Source organism: Abrus precatorius, unplaced genomic scaffold, assembly GCF_003935025.1.
Source record: "Abrus precatorius isolate BTA unplaced genomic scaffold, Abrus_2018 Scaffold11, whole genome shotgun sequence".
NCBI classification, from domain to species: domain Eukaryota; kingdom Viridiplantae; phylum Streptophyta; class Magnoliopsida; order Fabales; family Fabaceae; genus Abrus; species Abrus precatorius.
In genome coordinates, this window is record NW_020874303.1 from 7,664,443 (window position 1) to 7,682,716 (window position 18,274).

The following is an 18,274-nucleotide window of genomic DNA, read 5'->3' on the forward strand; positions in this document are numbered from 1 at the left end:
AATTTAAAAAATAAAGAACATAAAACGTGCAACATGCATGCACTCATTACTCGACCCATTTTGGCAACAAAAGGAGGGTGTCGGCGTGCAATTCGACGTCCTAATCCAGAGATTGCTTAAGTGAGAGACTAATAAAAAGAAAAAAGGGAAAAATATAAGAGAGAAAGAGAAAAAGAGAAAGGATAAAGAAGATAGAGAAATAAAGGAAAAACAAGGAATAAAAAGTGTGAAGTTTAACCGGGTGATAAAATAATTAACTGTAACATTAACATTTTAAAAATATTTATATTAAACTTTTTTTTATTTTTAAGTAATTAATAAATTGTCTTATATTATTTTTATGATAATTTTATATAATCTTAATGTTCGTAGATATGTTGTCTAAAATGTAATATATTCATTTATATTTTAAAAAATATTACATATTAAAATAAATCAGTAACATGAAGTTTCTATTATTTTAATCTTGTATTCAAATTTATGAATTCATTTACTTATAAGAACTTTCAAACATTAATTAAATTAGTTAATATTTCATCTTATAAAAAAATTATTAATTAGTATAAATGTCTAAATTTGAAATCTAATTTTAATAGATTTAACTCATAATATATTATATATAAAAGTATTAGTTGTTACTTTTATATATATATATATATATATATATATATATATATATATATATATATATATATATATATAATAAGTGTTATTTTCATCAAACAAATATCTTAATTAGCAAAATAAGCTTTCCATCAAATAAATTGATTTGCTTAAGCAAAAAATAATAATTAAGTGAGATAATTAGCTTAAATGGATGACAAGAACGTTTGATGATGTGTGAAGCACACTTAAGTGAGGCAGAAGTGACCTGAAGCATTTTTTGCCTAAGTAATTTTTTCTGGTTTAAGCTATTTGCTTTTTACTTAAGCGCTTCCAAGTGAAAATAATTAAACTTACGTGAAAATGGGATAGAGAGGCATGTGTTTCTTCCTCTATTTTACTTTACCAAATCATGAATCACTCAAGTGAATAATGAATCGCTTAAACCTCGACAAGCGATTTTTATTTATCTTAAGCGAATTTAGGACAAAGAGTATTGATTTTAGACACTATTATTCATTTAAACAAAAATAATCGCTTAAGCGAATGTGGTAAGCGCTTGAGCCATTATTTTAAAAAAATCTAGCAAAACAAAATCCACTTAAGCGAATATAGTAAAAAAATATCTGAAATTATGCAGATACAGACAACATTTAAGGGGTCAAATACAGTTGATTACATGATTTTTTAAACTGTATGACAAAGAAATATAATATAAGGCACCATTTTTTATAAATACTAAAATTCATTAATGAAAACTATAATAATTCAATGTTGAAAAACTAAAAATAAAATTCATTACATAACAAAAAATGTTGGCTAATTAAAACCTATTATAATAAAATCTTAATTATAATCATATGTCTTCTATATTTTCATCCTCTTGCATGGCTTGTGGTACATCAAGTCTCACTTGAGTGAGTGATAAATTTTTGGAGTCAAAGCTAGGTGTAGTGATGTATTTATGAAGAAAAAGGTTTTTCTTTACCTTGCATTTGATGAAACATTGAACTATATGATATTATGAAAAGATTTGATAAAAGAAGTACCTATTTTACACTCACAAAAAGGATTATCCTAATGAAGTTCATGGCATTGAACTCTCTTTTGGGTTAGATCGTGGCAAACAACATCTTCAAACAATGCCAACATAAAAGTGCATATTTATTTGACATTTTTTGGATTTAAGAATAATGGAATCAATACTTATGATGTTTCTTATCATGCTATTGGAGTAAAGAGTTTGTGACAAAGATAGGTGTCATATGAAAACTAAGTGTCAGGTTAGAGTTTGAGAATCTTGAAGAAGTATGACAATTTTAGTTTGAATATGGAAAGCTAGCAGAATTTGGAGTAAGAAAATAATATTTTAACAAGCAAAAGGTAGATGATGTCATTACGATTTATAAATATATTTATTACAAAAGAGGATATCAAAATAAAAATAAAAGGAATCCACAAGTCACAAAGCATCAACTAAAAACTAAAACTAAATGTTTTACAAGAATAACATTGTCTTTGACAAATAACAACAAATGTGTCATTCATCAATTTGTTAAACAACACAATCACTTGTTACAACTTTCAAAAATAACACACATGCTAGCTTTATATAGTATAATATAACATTTTTATATGTAATATATTATGAGTTAAATATGTTGCCAATATTGCATTTTATAAAAGTTATTAAGTTATATAAATATTCAAAATTGATAGGCATGTATCAACAAATTCACGCACATATTTGATAATTTAATGTAAATACTTAAAAATAAAAGAACATAAAACGTGCAACATGCATGTACTCATCACTCGACCCATTTTGACAACAAAAGAAGGGTGTCGGCATGCAATTAGACGTCCTAATCCAGAGAGAGCTTTCGTGAGAGACTAACAAAAAGAAGAAAGGGAAAAATATAAGGGAGAGAGAAAGAGAAAGGATAAGAAGATAGAGAAATAAAGGAAAAAGAGTGAAGATTAACAGGGTGATAAAATAATTAACAGTAAAATTATTTTTTAAATTTTTTATATTAAAATTTCTTTAATTTCAACTGATACAAAGGCGAAAAACGCGCAAACAAAACTGCACTTCAACAATGTACACATCGGTAGAAGAAAAATAAACATACAAGAAGAAATTGCGTTTGTACATAAATTTCATAGAAAAAATATACAACAAAACAACAGAAAAAGATACAAAGATTTGATAGAAAAAATAGTAGAATAGATTAGATAATTTCGTTAGATTAATAAAACAACATGAAAGAAAGGATAAATATCAAGAAACATAAAGTACGTCTTGATGGTTCCTGGCAAATACATCAAAGGCATCAACAATGACATTTCTTCTCCAAAGATATGTTTCCCCTGAACTTGATATATTACTACCAAACTTGCTAGCTGCTAGCTGCTAGCACACAGATGCAACTCGATCATTGCAACCTACATCCAAAAGTAGAATAGCAGTGGAATCTGTCTCTGGCAATATAAGAGTAGTCTTGATTTGTGTCAAGTAATTAGTTGGTTAAAATGTTAGTTAATAATAAGGAGAATAGTTAAGTAGTTGGTTAAGAGTATATCTTTCGGCTCCACATGTTTCTCAACAGTTAGTGACCAACTTTAAGCCATGCAAAATTGTGAATAATTAAGCTTGAAAGAATGATCCCAACTTATTGGCTAGCAATACGCTAAATATGGCGCTCATGCAACCTACACCGATATCTAATTCCTTTCCAAGTATTGGACTATGAGGAGTGATGTTCTTATATTTAGATCACAGCATCTTTATTCAAGTAGTATCCATTTTAATTAACAGTCGAATTTCAACCCATGGTTCATTTTTTCATTACATGGCCAAAACTTTAATTTTGGCCATGTAATGAAAACATAAAACCTTGCTCTCTTTGTGTAGATAAAGGCACAAGTGAAATACTTATCAACACAACACAGGTAAATCTAATTTTTTGTACAGTCAGTCGAAGCAAAGGAAACCTTTCCTTCTTTAAGATCATACTCCACCTGAAAGCCAACTTGTGCCTGATTTCCGAAGAAGGAAATTCCATGTTCAGAGGTAGGTGATACCAACATGCAAAAGAGGTTGTCACCGAACACATTAAACAAGTTTGTAGGATTCAAGCGAACCTTAGCTCCAGTAAAATGAAACACAATATTAGGGAAATGAACGTTACTATCATTAAGTTTGAAACAAAAGTCGAATCCATCTGGAGGATTTTGCTCTGCCTCAACACCAAAGACTTCCTTTACCAAAGTTATAAACTTATTGTAAAACCTTTGTTCGAGAATTGTGAATGTGGTGAATCAATGACTATGTTGCCATCGGTTTGAGTTTTGTCTGACTTCACCATCTTTTTTCCAACAGAGATGCCTTCAAGATTAAGGTAGTAAAAGGTAGGCATAGAAGATTTTAGTATCAGTGGGGTGGACACGACACTTTTTCCTTTTATCATTGCTTCATTCCCAAATTTCAATTTGCTTGTGGAATTTGAAGCCAAAGGAAGCAAACAGTAGGAGAATTTGTGACCAATTTCATCACCTAATTGTGAAACCAAAGACAATGGCCCTGCTCCAAGACCCACTGTGCCTGTGTTCTTGGTGTAGGCTTTAACCCCAGTGTCATTAGTGCCATATCCACATCCAAAAGTAAACTTAGGAAATGTAATAGTGTTGTTCCCACCCTCAATACCAAAATTAATGAAATCAAGACCCAAACTACCTACGGTGACTGTCTTGTCACCATATATATATGCATATATGCACTCACCTGATTTTCCACAAAAACGTAGGGACTTGGGAAGTAGTGTGCATGGTTGTGAGTCACATGAAACACTCTTAAATGTGGATGATTTTTTTGGATCAAACAATGGAGTGTCTTGGGGTACACATTGTTTACAAGGGGTGCATTGTACCCAAATTAGATCACTGCCTGTGTCTGCAATAGCAAACCTTTCCACAGGAGGGGTGCCAATGTAAAATATCACGAGGTATTCTTGAAGGTCTGGATCTGGAATTGTAATAGTTTTGGGTAATTTATTTTCATTCACAAGGGAGTTAATACGATTGGATCGAGCAATGGACCTTAGTGCAGCATTCTTGATGAGTTGTGATGTGGTCAATGAAGGGTCGTAAAAGGGTGACAAAGGTGAGTCACGATGAATAAGATCAATGCTGAAGCCCTTCAAATTTTTAGTGGCTTCAGCTAAAGATGCACTTGAAATTGAAGATAGGACCAAAATATAGAATATAAAAGCATGCATGATTGAGGAAACAGTGATAGAAAGAAATGACCAACCTAGGATAGGGCGTACGAGGGTGAGAGATGTAAGCAATTTCTTCAAGTCCTTCTATTTATAGAGTTTTCGACTTCATTTGTAAACGTGCGATGTTTATTTTGTAAATTATTATACGATAACTTTAATTAATCAATTTTTTTAATTTAAGATCTTAAAGTTAACACTATATTTGATAATACATAGAGAGAGAGTAGGGGACAGTTACATGTGTAACTCTACAGAGAATTATTCTATTTAATAACTTTTCATAAATATTAAATTTTATTAACTAATTATTTAATAATGTGATATGTTTAGGGCATCTCCAACAAAGATTTCTTGAAAGAGTTTCTTCTTGCATTGAAATATATATTTTGTAGTCTTTTTACTACTATGTCAGTATTAAGCAACTCAAATCCAAATTCACTCCAACAGTAAGAAATTTTAGAAAATTTACTTTTTATATATTTTTTATTTTTACTCATTTATAGAGATGAGACTGCAAGGAGAAGAAAGCATTCTTTATATTAGGAACACATCTTCTATTGAAGAAATTGTAAATGCCATGTTAGATTGCTCTAACGATGAAAAAATGCAATACTCCGTATTTTATTTTAAGAAACTGTTCACGAAACAGCAACTTGAGATGACCTTATGTTAATAATACATATTAAAATTTAAATAAATTAAATATTCATAAATATCTAATTTTATAATTAATATTTTAAAATTTGTATTAGATGTCAAAATAAAAAAATTTAATGAACTATTTATTTTATTTGTATAATTTGTTTGTAAAATTTAATATATTTAAAAAAAAAATAATCTAATTGTACATTCATAAAATATAATATTTATAAAATGTCATTAAACGAAAAAATACTTATAAAAAATATTTTTCCATTAACTTACTGATTTTTGCCCTGATTATGAATATATATATATATATATATATATATATATATATATATATATATATATAAAATTAAGCTAAACTTCAAAATGCCTCGATGTATACAACATAGTATAAAATAATATCACAACATTTAATAAATTATTTTTCTAATAAAAAATTTATAAATAAGAGTATAATTAAAATTTTATCATCCTAATTGAAGTTGATATATTATTTTAAATAAACTATTCCTAAATGTAAATTTTGGTCTATTTTGTTAATGCTCTTATTTATTATTTTATACTAATCGGTTAGCTTATCAACTAGGTTCTTAAAAGACTTTCAATGCAATTAATTAACATTTTTAACTTAGTTTTATCAGTGTCAGTTGCGTTCTGGATGTGATGACAATTATTCAAATTATGTAAAATTTGATATGCATAATGATTAAAATAATTAAAATAATTTATTAGTTAATATTGCATTTTATAAAAGTTATTAAGTTGTAAATTATTCAAATATGATACCATGTGTTAACAAATATACCCATATATCAATAGCAAATAGATAATTTAACTAAAAAAGTTTAAAAAATAAAGAACATAAAACGTGCAACATGCATGCACTCATTATGACAAAAGAAAAGAAGGGTGTCGGCACGCAATTGGACATCCTAATCCAGAGAGCGATTTCGTGAGAGTAACAAAAAGAAAGGGAAAAATTAAAGAGAAAGGATAAAGAAGATAGAGAAATAAGGGTAAAAGTGTGCAGATTAACAGGGTGATAAAATATTTAACAGTAACATTAACTTTTTTAAAAATTTTATATTAAACTTTTTTTAATTTCAAGTGATATAAAGATTGCGTTTGTACATAAATTTTTATAAATATAAAAGTAAGTATTCGAGAAAAAACTAAAACTTTATATAAAGTAATAAGAAAAAATTTTAAAATTTAAAATAAAATTAACAAAGAAATAGGTAAATTTTATTAAAAAATTTCTATTTTTTAAATTTAAGTAAATTCCACAATCTATGAATTTATGACATAAAAAATGACTTTTTAAAAGTTGTTTTCCAACTTTTAATAATTTAACGAAAAACTTTATTAAAAATTTCCTTTTTTTAAAATTTAAGTAAATTTCATAATCTAATAACTTATAAATATACTCTAGTATACAAAGCTATATTGAAGTGGATATAGGAAATGCTAATACGCATTCTTTGTGATTAATTATCATTTAAAGAATATTGTTGTCCTATGGCTATAAGTATTGGTTAAAAAACCAATATATATTATTAAAAATTATTTAAAATATAGTTAAAATACAAAAATAATTGAAATTTTATGCTTTTTTATAAAATATTTTAAATTTTATTCTTTAATCACTGTCCTTGGAGTTTTGGTTAGCATTTTAAAAAAATTATCTCATAATAAATTTTTATTCTTTAATGCAAGATTCAGACAACTTTGTTTTGCAACAAAGTCACACTAATAGATTCAAGAGCTTGGTGTGGCAAAGCTTTGATTTTCCCACGGATGTGCTTCTACCCGGAATGAATTTAGGTATTGATCACAAAGCACAAAGGAAGTGGTCAATGGTTTCATATTTTCTTTCTAATACACTGGCCTTAGGTGCCTTTTCACTTGAATGGGAACCCGATATAAGGCAATTGGTTATTAGGAGTGATGAGTCATTTACTCATATAGAAAATTCAAGGTTTTTAACATATTTCATTGAATTAAAATTGAAAATTAATGCAATTAATTGAAATATTCAATGGAATGTTGTAACTGCTAAAAAATTGATGAATCATTCATGTATTGATGGTTGGCATTTGAATTTTGAAAGGATTAGAAGAAAAATGGAAATTGGAATTGAAAAGAAGAATTGAAGCACTGCAGTACACATTTGTGGGGAGACACGAACATCTGATTGTGAGCACACGAAGCTGACAAAGTATATAAAAGTAAATTTTTTTAAAAAAGACAGGATCTTTTATTCCTTCACTTTTTACATTTTTAGAGCACAAAATTTTAAGTTTTTGTACAGTTCTCTGTACGAAATGTCAACTAGGGCATTTTCTTCCTTCTTGATATAGGATTTTGATGAGAAGTTGGGTTACATCCTTTCTTTTTCTTGTTTTGTAATGGAACAGTAGTTTTCTACATTTTATTTCTGCTATAAGCTCTTTCTATTGAACATGATTTCCCTTTCTGCAATATATTTCAATTTCATTTTATTTACTTCTATTATGTCTTGCTAATTTCCTTGGGGTTGTGGAAGGGTGAACTTATTCTTTTACCCATTGCAATGCACTAAGCCTTGAATGTAACTCAAGATATAAGGTTTAATCTAACATCTTGATTATGAACTTAATGCCTCTCTGTTGTATGTGAATGGGGTTGATGAAAAGGAGTTTATTGCTGGAAAGTTGTAAACTTTCTTGGACTGAGATCAAAATGCTTGTTATAAATTATCTAGGAATAGAAGTTTATAATGATGTGGTCATGTGGGTTTAATCCTAATGCTGAACATTTTTTGTTTTATCTAAGGGATTAGAAAGCTAAATAAGTTTTAGAACCAATTGACCAAGGAATTGGAGTTGGATATTTGAGAAACCTGACTAATAGATTAAGCTGTATTTTGAATTATACATATATTTTATGCAAGGGAATAAGGATAAGGGATTATGAACTCAACCCATCTTTTTAATTAATTTACAACTTAGTTCATTACCTTCTTTAGTCATATATTGCAGTTTAGTTTCATTAGTATTTAGTTCTTTACATCTGAAATTTCAGTTTCCTAGTTAATTATAGCTTTCTAACATTGCATTTTTATATTCTGCATTTCATTTGATTTTCCAGTTGTATTACAATTCTGTTTAAAACCCAAATAGTGATATTCTTGTAGTTTGGTACTTAACATTAATCCTTGTGGATGATAAATCTATTTTGTTACTTCAACAATTTGGTGCACTTGCCAAAAAGTTATCAAGTTTCTAGCACCTTTACCGAGGATTAATGGTTAATATCAACGCTAATGAGAGTATGTTAGCTTGGGTTAATAAATTTTGTTGTGTTTCATGTGTTTGATAAAAGATTTAAGTGCGGAGGACCTTAGATGATTATACACGTGCAAGATCTAAAGGAAACCCAACACCTGTTGTTTGACCTCCCAATCAAGCAAACAACTTCGAGATCAGACCTAACCTTATGAGAGTGTTCTAGCAAGAACAATTTGTTGGACATGCTTCTGAAGACCCCTACTTGCACATTTAGAATTTCTTGACCATATGCGGAATGATTAGAATGAATGGTGTGAGTGATGAGGCTATCCAGTTATCGCTTTTTCTATTTTATTTAAGGGATAAGGCAAAAAGCTGGCTGTTATCCCAACTGGAAGGAAGCATAATTACTTAGGATGATTTAGAGAGAAAATTCCTAACAGAGTATTTTCTAGCCTCTAGAACAACCAAGTTGAGGCAAGAAATTTTGGTTTTTCCTCAAAGGAAAGATGAAACACTGCAAGAGGCATGAGACAAATTCAAAGAACTCTTGAGAAGCTACCCTTATCATTAGATATCTGAATGGCTTCAATTGCTAAACTTTGATGCTGGACTAAATATAGCAACAAAGACAATGGTGGATGTAGCAACTAGAGGTTCATTTGCTCAAAAGACTTTGGAAGAAGCATGCCAACTTATTGAAGTCATGGTGTCTAACAATTACAATCATAGGGAAAGGAATTCTTCAAAAAGAGGTGTGTTGTGTAACACCTTCATTTTGTAATTTATTATTATTGCAATTAATGTTAGTTGTTTGTGTATATTATTTTAAATTAGAAGTGTTTAATTGATGTGAACTGTTGGATATCTCGTTGTAGCGAGAATGAGGCGGTGAAAATGGAACCTTCTGAAACCCTCTCGCTGTAGCTAGAATTTCTCGTTGTAGCAAGAAACTCTCACTGTAGCTAGAATGACAGACAACAAAAGAAGAAAACTTCTGATTTTTTCGTTATAGCGAGAAAGTCGCAAGTTTGAGAGATATTTAAAGAATTCTCGCCCTAAAATTTTCATTTTTAACCAAATCACATATCTTTCTTCATTCTTTTCGTTTGCTCCCTCTCCCTTCTTAGAAAAAACCTCCAATAACTCTAGATCTCCTTCATATTTGAGCTCAGACATCCGTTCTTCTCAGATCTAAGTAAGTTTCTAGAGCTCATTCCTTAAATCTCCTTCCTATTTCTCTTTTCTCTTTTTCATAATAGAAATATACCTTGTGATGTTAAGAATAACTTTAGTCTATGGGTAGTAGTTTAGATTGAGACGTGGAGTTTCTTTCTAGGGAACACGAAAAACATTATTTTTGAGATCCATTTCCAGGTAAGGAGAGTATTTCTGAGCCCTACTTTTAATTTTATATGTAGTGACCCCATGAGAGCTAAAGTAACCTATTTAGTAATAATTATAAAATTTTTATGAAACTATATGGTAAAAGTGGATTTTTAGTATAAAGAAAGGTTATGAGTTTATTTGAAATTACTGGAATTGAATTCTTATCAAAAGTCAAGAGCTAAAACAACACTAAGAAGTTTTATAATTATGTTACTTGAGATGTATAGGAGTTAAGTAATAAAAGACAAAAAATATTGAACTTTAGGTTAGAAGATTCTATTGAGACTAAGAAAATATGACCTCTAGTGAATTATTATGAAATTGCACAAGTTGGACTGAGTCCGAAGGTGTTTGACCTTCGGCATATTGTTTGGTTGTATGCTATGTGATTTGTGGTAGATTAATATATTGTACTGATTGTATGGTATAATGTTGAGTGACAACTTTCTATGTTAGATTGGCATGATGCAATAAGTATAAATATGAATTGATAGTTGGAATGTATTCAGACTAAATAAGTTCATATGAATAATTCAAATGTTGATTGATTTTGAAAATATGTCATGTATGAAAGAGAAGTAATGAGATGCATGATTATGAAGCGTGAATTAGAATAACTTGAAATAGTTATTACGATATATATTATAGTACGTTGAAGGAGTATTATAAAATATATTGTGATCCACAAATTTATATAAATCAGAACTCACATATTATAAAATGTTGATTGATAAAAGAATATGGAAATGAAAAATGCTGAGAAAAAGAAAGAGAACGAGTATAGATAGTACAAAAGTTACACTCGGGGTATAGAGTTCGGAAAAGATTTGGAAAATCTTGAGGAAATGAGCATAGTGAATGCTAACAATATAAAGGGTGCACAACAATTTGATGAAAAATAGACATTCACAGGTCACACACTCATTTCCTAATGAAACTTCTGACTATACCTTTGTTAAAAGGGGCTGGAGTAGCAGACGTGTATCTATAATGTTGCGGCCAACCAACAGCTATCTATATTAAGATATCCTCAAGGGATCCCAAGGGCAATTATTATGAAAAGTGTTATAGATGTGATATTATAGAATATGTATAATTATAATATACGTATCGTATCAAATCGATTTATGTTTTTATGATATGTGTGTTGTAGTACATCGACGGGTGTGACTGGGACACATATATTGTGACATATTAATTGAAATGATATGATACATGTATAATAACATACAAGTCAATATAGAAATGTATGTATAATGAGTGAATTGTTGTATATGCTCTAATTAATGGTTGCCTTATTGCATGTGCTTGGATATGATAAGTTTCAACATAAGTTGTTTACTATTGGTAATGAATTTGAATAGGATATTAGGCAATGACTTTAATTCTTTTAAGATGATTTATAATAAAAGAGACTTAGTGGGGCAGAAAATACTCACTCTTACTAATATTTTCAGGTAATGAAAGAAAGGAGATGAAAATGGTTGATTCATTCTAAGGTCATACTCATCAAAGATTGTGGGAAAGGAACTGTTCAGATATAATTAAATTAAATGTAATAGATGTATAAATTTTTTGATGTATTTTATTTCACTGATAGAGAAATTTTGAATTTGATAAATTTGTTAAATTTTATTAATTGGTATTCTCATATTGTACCATTTCTGCAAAGTAGTACAAATTATTACCAATTTTCTTAATAATATTTTTAATAGTGTAAATTATTTAAAGGAAGTTATTTAAAGAAAAGAAGGATGTTACATGCTGGAACTGAACACCTTGGATGTATTACTGGCTAAGAACAAATTGATGTCACAGTAACTGAATTCCCTCATGCCAAACTTGAAAACATGAAGTTAGAAGAAGGGAATAAACTAGTGCATTATGTAGCTTCCACCAGCCAAGAGGAATATCATGAGGAAACATGTAAAAACAGAGAAGAGTTTGTACAGTAGCCTTATTCTGAAAAAAGTAAGTTACATGAACAACTTACCAAGGCAACAACAGAACTTTCCTCGAAAAGCATCTTAGCAACAACAGAATTTTCAGCAAAGGCCTATATATTCAGTCTCAAAGCAGCAAAATTTTAGGCCAAATATGAATTTTATTGCAAGACAATCAACTCCACCTCAATTTCCATAGTCCAACAACAAGCAATTCCAACAAAGTAGGTAGTATCAATGGTAGAATTTCCAGAATGTTGGAGCCACCTAACAGCCCTCACAGCCCTAAGTTCCAAATTAGGTTATGCAAGATACGAGCACTAGGATGGCCAACCAAGAAGCTTCCATGAAAAATTTGGAAAACCAAATGTGGTAGATTATAAAAAAAAAAAAAATCAGTGAACCAGCTCAAGGCACATTCTCTGGGAATACAGCAGAAAATCCAAGAAAATATTGCCAAGCCATCACAACTAGAAGTGGCAAGGTAGTGGAACCAGAGCTTAAGAGAAAACAAGATGAGAAGGAGGATAGCTCAAGTTTTAGATAGCCCAGGGATACTGCAGGAAATAAAAATGGGGAGAGTGAGCCTGAATAAGAAAAACTAGAAGAGAAAGTTAGGCCTAAGCAGAAATTGGTGGTGGATGAGGGATACTATAATAGAACCAAGAAACAGATCTTGGAAGATTCATGCAAGCCTCAAATCCCTCCTCCCTATGTTAAGTTGCCATATCCACACCTCCATAAGAATAAAGGGAAAAAAGAGCAATTTTCAAAATTCTTGGATATTTTTAGAAAGTTGCATATAAATATACCATTTGCAGAAGCACTTGAGCAATTGTCATTATATGTCAAGTTCATGAAGGATTTGCTTTCAAAGAAGAGAAAATTGAAGGAGGATGCTACAATCGCCTTCATCGAAGAATGCAGCGCTATTTTGTAGCAAAAGTTACCTCCAAAGTTGAAAGATCCAGGAAGTTCTACAATTCCCTGCACTATATAGGGAACATTGCTATTGGGAAAGCTCTATGTGACTTGAGAGCTAGCATCAACTTGATGCCACTTTCCATGCTGAAAAAAATTGAGAGTCGGTGAAGTCAAAAGTACAAGGATGACACTTCAATTAGTTGACCGATCTATCAAATATCCCTATGGAATATTGAAGGATGTGTTAGTGAAGGTGGACAAGCTAATTTTTCCAGCAGACTTTGTTGTTCTGGACATGGATGAAGACTCTAAAGTGCCCTTAATCTTAGGAAGACCTTTTCTAGCTATTGGAAGGGCGTTAATTGATGTACAACAAGGGCAATTGATGTTAAAGGTGCATGATGAGAAGGTGACTTTCAAGGTTTTCGAGGCAATGCAGCACTTGGAGGATGACAAGGACAGTTGTTTTAGGATAGACATAGTAGATTCTCTGGTTACAGTAAAAGATTTAATGTAGAAAAATTATGCAGACCCATTGGAGAAAGCTCTAGTCAATGCTGTGATGAACAATGATAAAGAAAGTAATGAAGAATTACAAGAGATTATGCAACAGTTAGATGTCTAACCTGTGTTGCAGAAAAATAAAAGTGCTGAAAAATTGGAATGTCAGCTAGGGCAAGTGAAGAACTTAGAAATAATGAGACATTTGAAAACATTCCCCAACATATGTAGGAGTATTTGATCATTAAGAATAAAGATGAAGAATCTATCACATTCAAAGTTAAGATTAATCAATATTATGCCCCATGGAGACTAACTAGTGAAGGGGTGTTCACTACAAGAATTGCAAAGTTTAGTGTTTGTTGATTAACATCGATTCTAAAAAACTGCCATATAAGTAATAAAAAAGAAAATTCAATGTTGGTTTGATAACCGTGGGCAAAATAAAGGAGTTTAACGTTGGTTTTTAAAATCGCCAACAAAAATTAAGATATTTACGTCATTATACTATATACTCTCATCACATACTCTTATTTTGCTCATCCGTTGTTTGAATCTTAATCTCATTTTCTTATATGTTTGAATCCCAATCTCGTTTTTTCATCTGTTGTTTGAACTCTAATCTCATTTTCACATAATATATTTGAACTCCAATGTTGTTCTGATTTGTTAATATTGCAGAGCTATTAAAGAAATGAGGTGCTGAGAAAAGGTGAGACTTTTACTCTTTGATAAATTGTTTATTGAATCCCTAATTTGGGGTTTTGATTACATGCAAAAGTTGATTGTGTTTACAGAGTTCCAAATGCATGAGTTCTTGTGTTTTGATTCTCTTTTTGTTCTCATTGCAAGTTTGTTAGATAAGACTTGAAGAAATGGAGAAATATGTAGCTGGTCAATATTAAAGGTATTTTTTTACAGCTAATATTTGGTATAATCGTATTTTATGTAGTGACTCCATTGATATTTGTTTTTGAATTTATAAATGCAAAAATGTTGCTAGTGTTTTGTTGTGCCTCTAAATGCGCTAAGTCTACCATTGTTGATTCTATTTTGTGGTTAAAATATGATAGTCTATTGCTATGCTTTGATTTTTTGGTGATCAATGTCTCTTTGTGAAAAGTTTCCATCTTTTATTTCTAAGCCAAAATCACAAGATATTTTGAGTAATGGACCAATAACATAAAGTGATTTTTTTGCTGCTGTTTCTTTTCAATTTCTTCTTGTAGCAGCTCAGACAAACTACAGAGACTATAAGTTCAATTTAATATTTGTGATTTTATGCTCTTTGTAACACTCCTATTTTATTAGTTATTAATTTTGTACTTGATGTGAGTTATTAATGCATGTTGCTTGAAATTAAGAGAGTTTTAGATGTGAGTTGTAGGATTTTTCGCTGTAACAAGATGTGTCTCGCTGTAGCGAGAAATCAGCATCCAAAATTAGACATTCTAATGTTCTCTCGTTGTAACGAGGATCTTCTCACTGTAGCGAGGAGCTCTCGCTGTAGCTAGAATGACAGACAGCAAAGTGCAATTTTGTTTGGTTTTTTCGCTGTAGTGAGAGAAGGTCTCGTTGTAGCGAGAATGTCGCGAGTTGAGAGGTATTTAAGGGTTTTCAAAGTTCGAGGGAAAATTTGATCCAGAAGGAGCTCAAAGATGGATCACAGACATTGAGAAGATTTTTAATGCTATGAGCTGCCGTGAGGAGCATAAAGTGGGCTATGCCACTTACATGTGAATGGAGAAGCTGTGGACTGGTAGAGGTTCGCCAGCCAAACTATACCTCAAGAAAAGGGTCACATTTCTTGAGAAGTGTTCAAGGCTTGTTTTCTGGGAAACTACTTCTCAGAGACTTACAGAAGCAGAAAGCAAGGGAATTTCTGGAGCTAAAACAAGGAGACATGTCGATGGGAGAATATGAAGCCAAATTTCATAAGCTAATGAAATATTGGCCCCACTTTCAGCATGATGGAGGCAAGGATGATTTGTGCATCCAATTTGAGAACGGGCTGAAAGCTGACATCTGCACTGCAGTGAGCGTATTCTAAGTGACAAAACTCCTTACTTCGTGAGCAAATGTAGAGTTTATGAAGCTAACGGAAAAGGAAAGTTTGTGGACAGTCGGGTTGGAGGACTGGTGAGAGAAGACAAAAGGCCCTCAAGATTTCAGAGGAGACCCCAAGCCCAACTCAATCTCAAGCAAGCGGAATGGCATCTCGCAGAGGTGGTAACTACAACTCTAATATCCCTCGAGAACTATTGAAGTGCTTTGGATGCAGGGGAGCCCACATGATCTAAAACTGCCCATAGCCAACTGTTGCATGTGGTCACTGTGGAAAGATAGGGCATCCAACTAGTGCTTGTTGGTTTGCACTCCAAGGAAGCGAAAGTGTAAGTGGAAGTAACAAGCCAGCACCTAAAAATAGTAGTGGATCAAAGTCTAATATCCAAGGCAAAGTGTTTGCCATGACTGGCTCTGAAGCGACAAAATCTGATGATCTTATCTGAGGTAAATGCATCCTGAAAGACAAACATTGATGTTCTTTTTGATTCTGGTGCTATGCATTCTTTCATTTCCTTGGATTGTGTGTGTTGCCTTGAATTGCCTATCTCTGCTCTGCCATATGATGTTGTAGTATCCACCCTTATAGATAAGCCTGTGATAACCTTGCATGTATGTTTGGGTTGTTTTGTAATGATTCGTGGTATAAATTTCTTGGTAGATTTGATTTGCCTACCTTTTTCTCAGTTGGACATTGTATTAGAAATGGATTGGTTGTTGTCCAATCATGTCCTTCTTGATTGTAAAGAGAAAACACTAATTTTCGGTGATAATGTACTGAGATATCCTATGTTCCTATGTGAGGGTGACTCAAGAAGAATGGTCAATGTCAAAGCCTTTATCCTATTGTTCTCTGCTGAGGTAGAAAGGAGTGTAAAGATGAAGCACATACCAGTGGTGAACGAATTCTTAGAAGTTTTCTTGGGGATGTAAATGAACTGCCACTTGAAAGGGAGATTGAATTTACAATCGACCTCATGCCAGAAGTAAGCCCAGTCTCCATTGCACCTTTTCGAATGTCACCTATCAAATTAGCTAAAGTGAAGAAACAAGTCGAGGACTTGTTAGACAAACAATTTGTGAGACCAAGTGTGTCGCCATGGGGAGCTCATGTGCTTTTAGTAAAGAAGAAGAATGGAAGCATGAGAATGTGCGTTGACTACCACCAATTGAACAAAGTAACAATTAAGAACAAGTATCCTCTTCCTAGAATAGATGACTTGATGGACCAACTTCGAGGAGTCTCGGTATTCTCAAAGATCGATCTGCGATCAGGATACCACCAGATTTGAGTGCAGAATGAAGATATTCTGAAGACTGCGTTCATGACTCATTATGGACATTACGAGTACTTAGTTATGTCATTTGGTGTGACTAACACTCTGACAATATTCATAGATTACATGAATCAAATCTTCTATCAATATTTGGGCCAGTTTGTGGTGGTATTCATAGATAATATCTTGATATACTTAAAGAGCCATGAGGAACATGCCGAGCATCTGAGGATTGTCTTGTGAATTTTGAGCGAACGACAGTTATACGCAAAGTTTTCAAAATGAAAATTTTGGTTAACGCAAATACAATTTCTTGGACATGTAGTATCATGCGAAGGAATCATGGTTGATCCAACTAAAGTTGAAGTAGTGTCTCAATGGTCAAGACCTACTACTCTGACAGAAGTTCGAAGTTTCTTAGAATTAGTCGGCTATTATAGAAAGTTCATTTTCTAAGATAGCCTTACCTTTGACGAAAATGACGCGAAAAGGGTAGGATTTCGACTAGACTGAGGAATGTGAGGCAAGTTTCCAAAAATTGAAGGAGAAATTAACATCAGCACCTGTGTTGATTCTGCCAGATCCAAAACAGAATTTTGAAGTATACTGTGATGCATTAGGACAAGGTCTTGGATGTGTTTTAATGCAAGATGGAAAAGTAGTGGCATATGCGTCTAGACAATTGCGACCTCACGAAGTCAATTATCCCACACATAATTTAGAACTAGCAGCAGTGGTCTTTGCACTGAAGATTTGGAGACACTATCTCTTTGGAGTAAGATTCGAAGTCTTTAACGACCATAAAAGTTTGAAATACTTCTTTAACCAGAAAGAGCTAAATATGCGACAACGGAGATGGATAGAATTTTTGAAAGACTTATTCTATCTTTGTACCCTTAGGCACATTTGCAAAACTTGTGTAAGGTGCATCAAACATCTTTTTAATGGTATTTGTCACCTGGTGGAGATCGTTCTGTGGTGGAATCCAACTTAACACACAATAAAATAATACAATTATTATAACTTGTTTAAAATAAATAGAGTTATTATTCATATTTTAAATTTAACTTACCAAGTAGACCCATCCCATCTTAAAGTTGGAAGCGATCTAGATGATACCTGGGTCTGTGATGATTGCTGCCTACTTACAACTAGGACAGCAGTAGATCCCTCAGTTGTGCCTTGTGTAGAAGGAGGTTGTGTGGCATATGTAGTCAGCAGTAAAGAGGGAGAAGCAACATACCCAGGGTTGGGCACCATGATAAATTGTTCCTGTCCCCTATCCTGTGAGGTTTGCATAGTAGCTGGTGTAGAAGTGGAAGTGGGAGCGGTAGATGAAGCAGTGTTGCCACGATTAGGACCCTGAGTAACACCTT

At 31.9% G+C, this 18,274-nt stretch overlaps 1 pseudogene; it reads right to left on the reverse strand.

Annotated features, from left to right (window-relative positions):
- Positions 1–3,561: 3,561 nt before the first annotated feature.
- On the reverse strand, positions 3,562–4,884 carry LOC113855252 (annotated as a pseudogene).
- Positions 4,885–18,274: the final 13,390 nt, after the last annotated feature.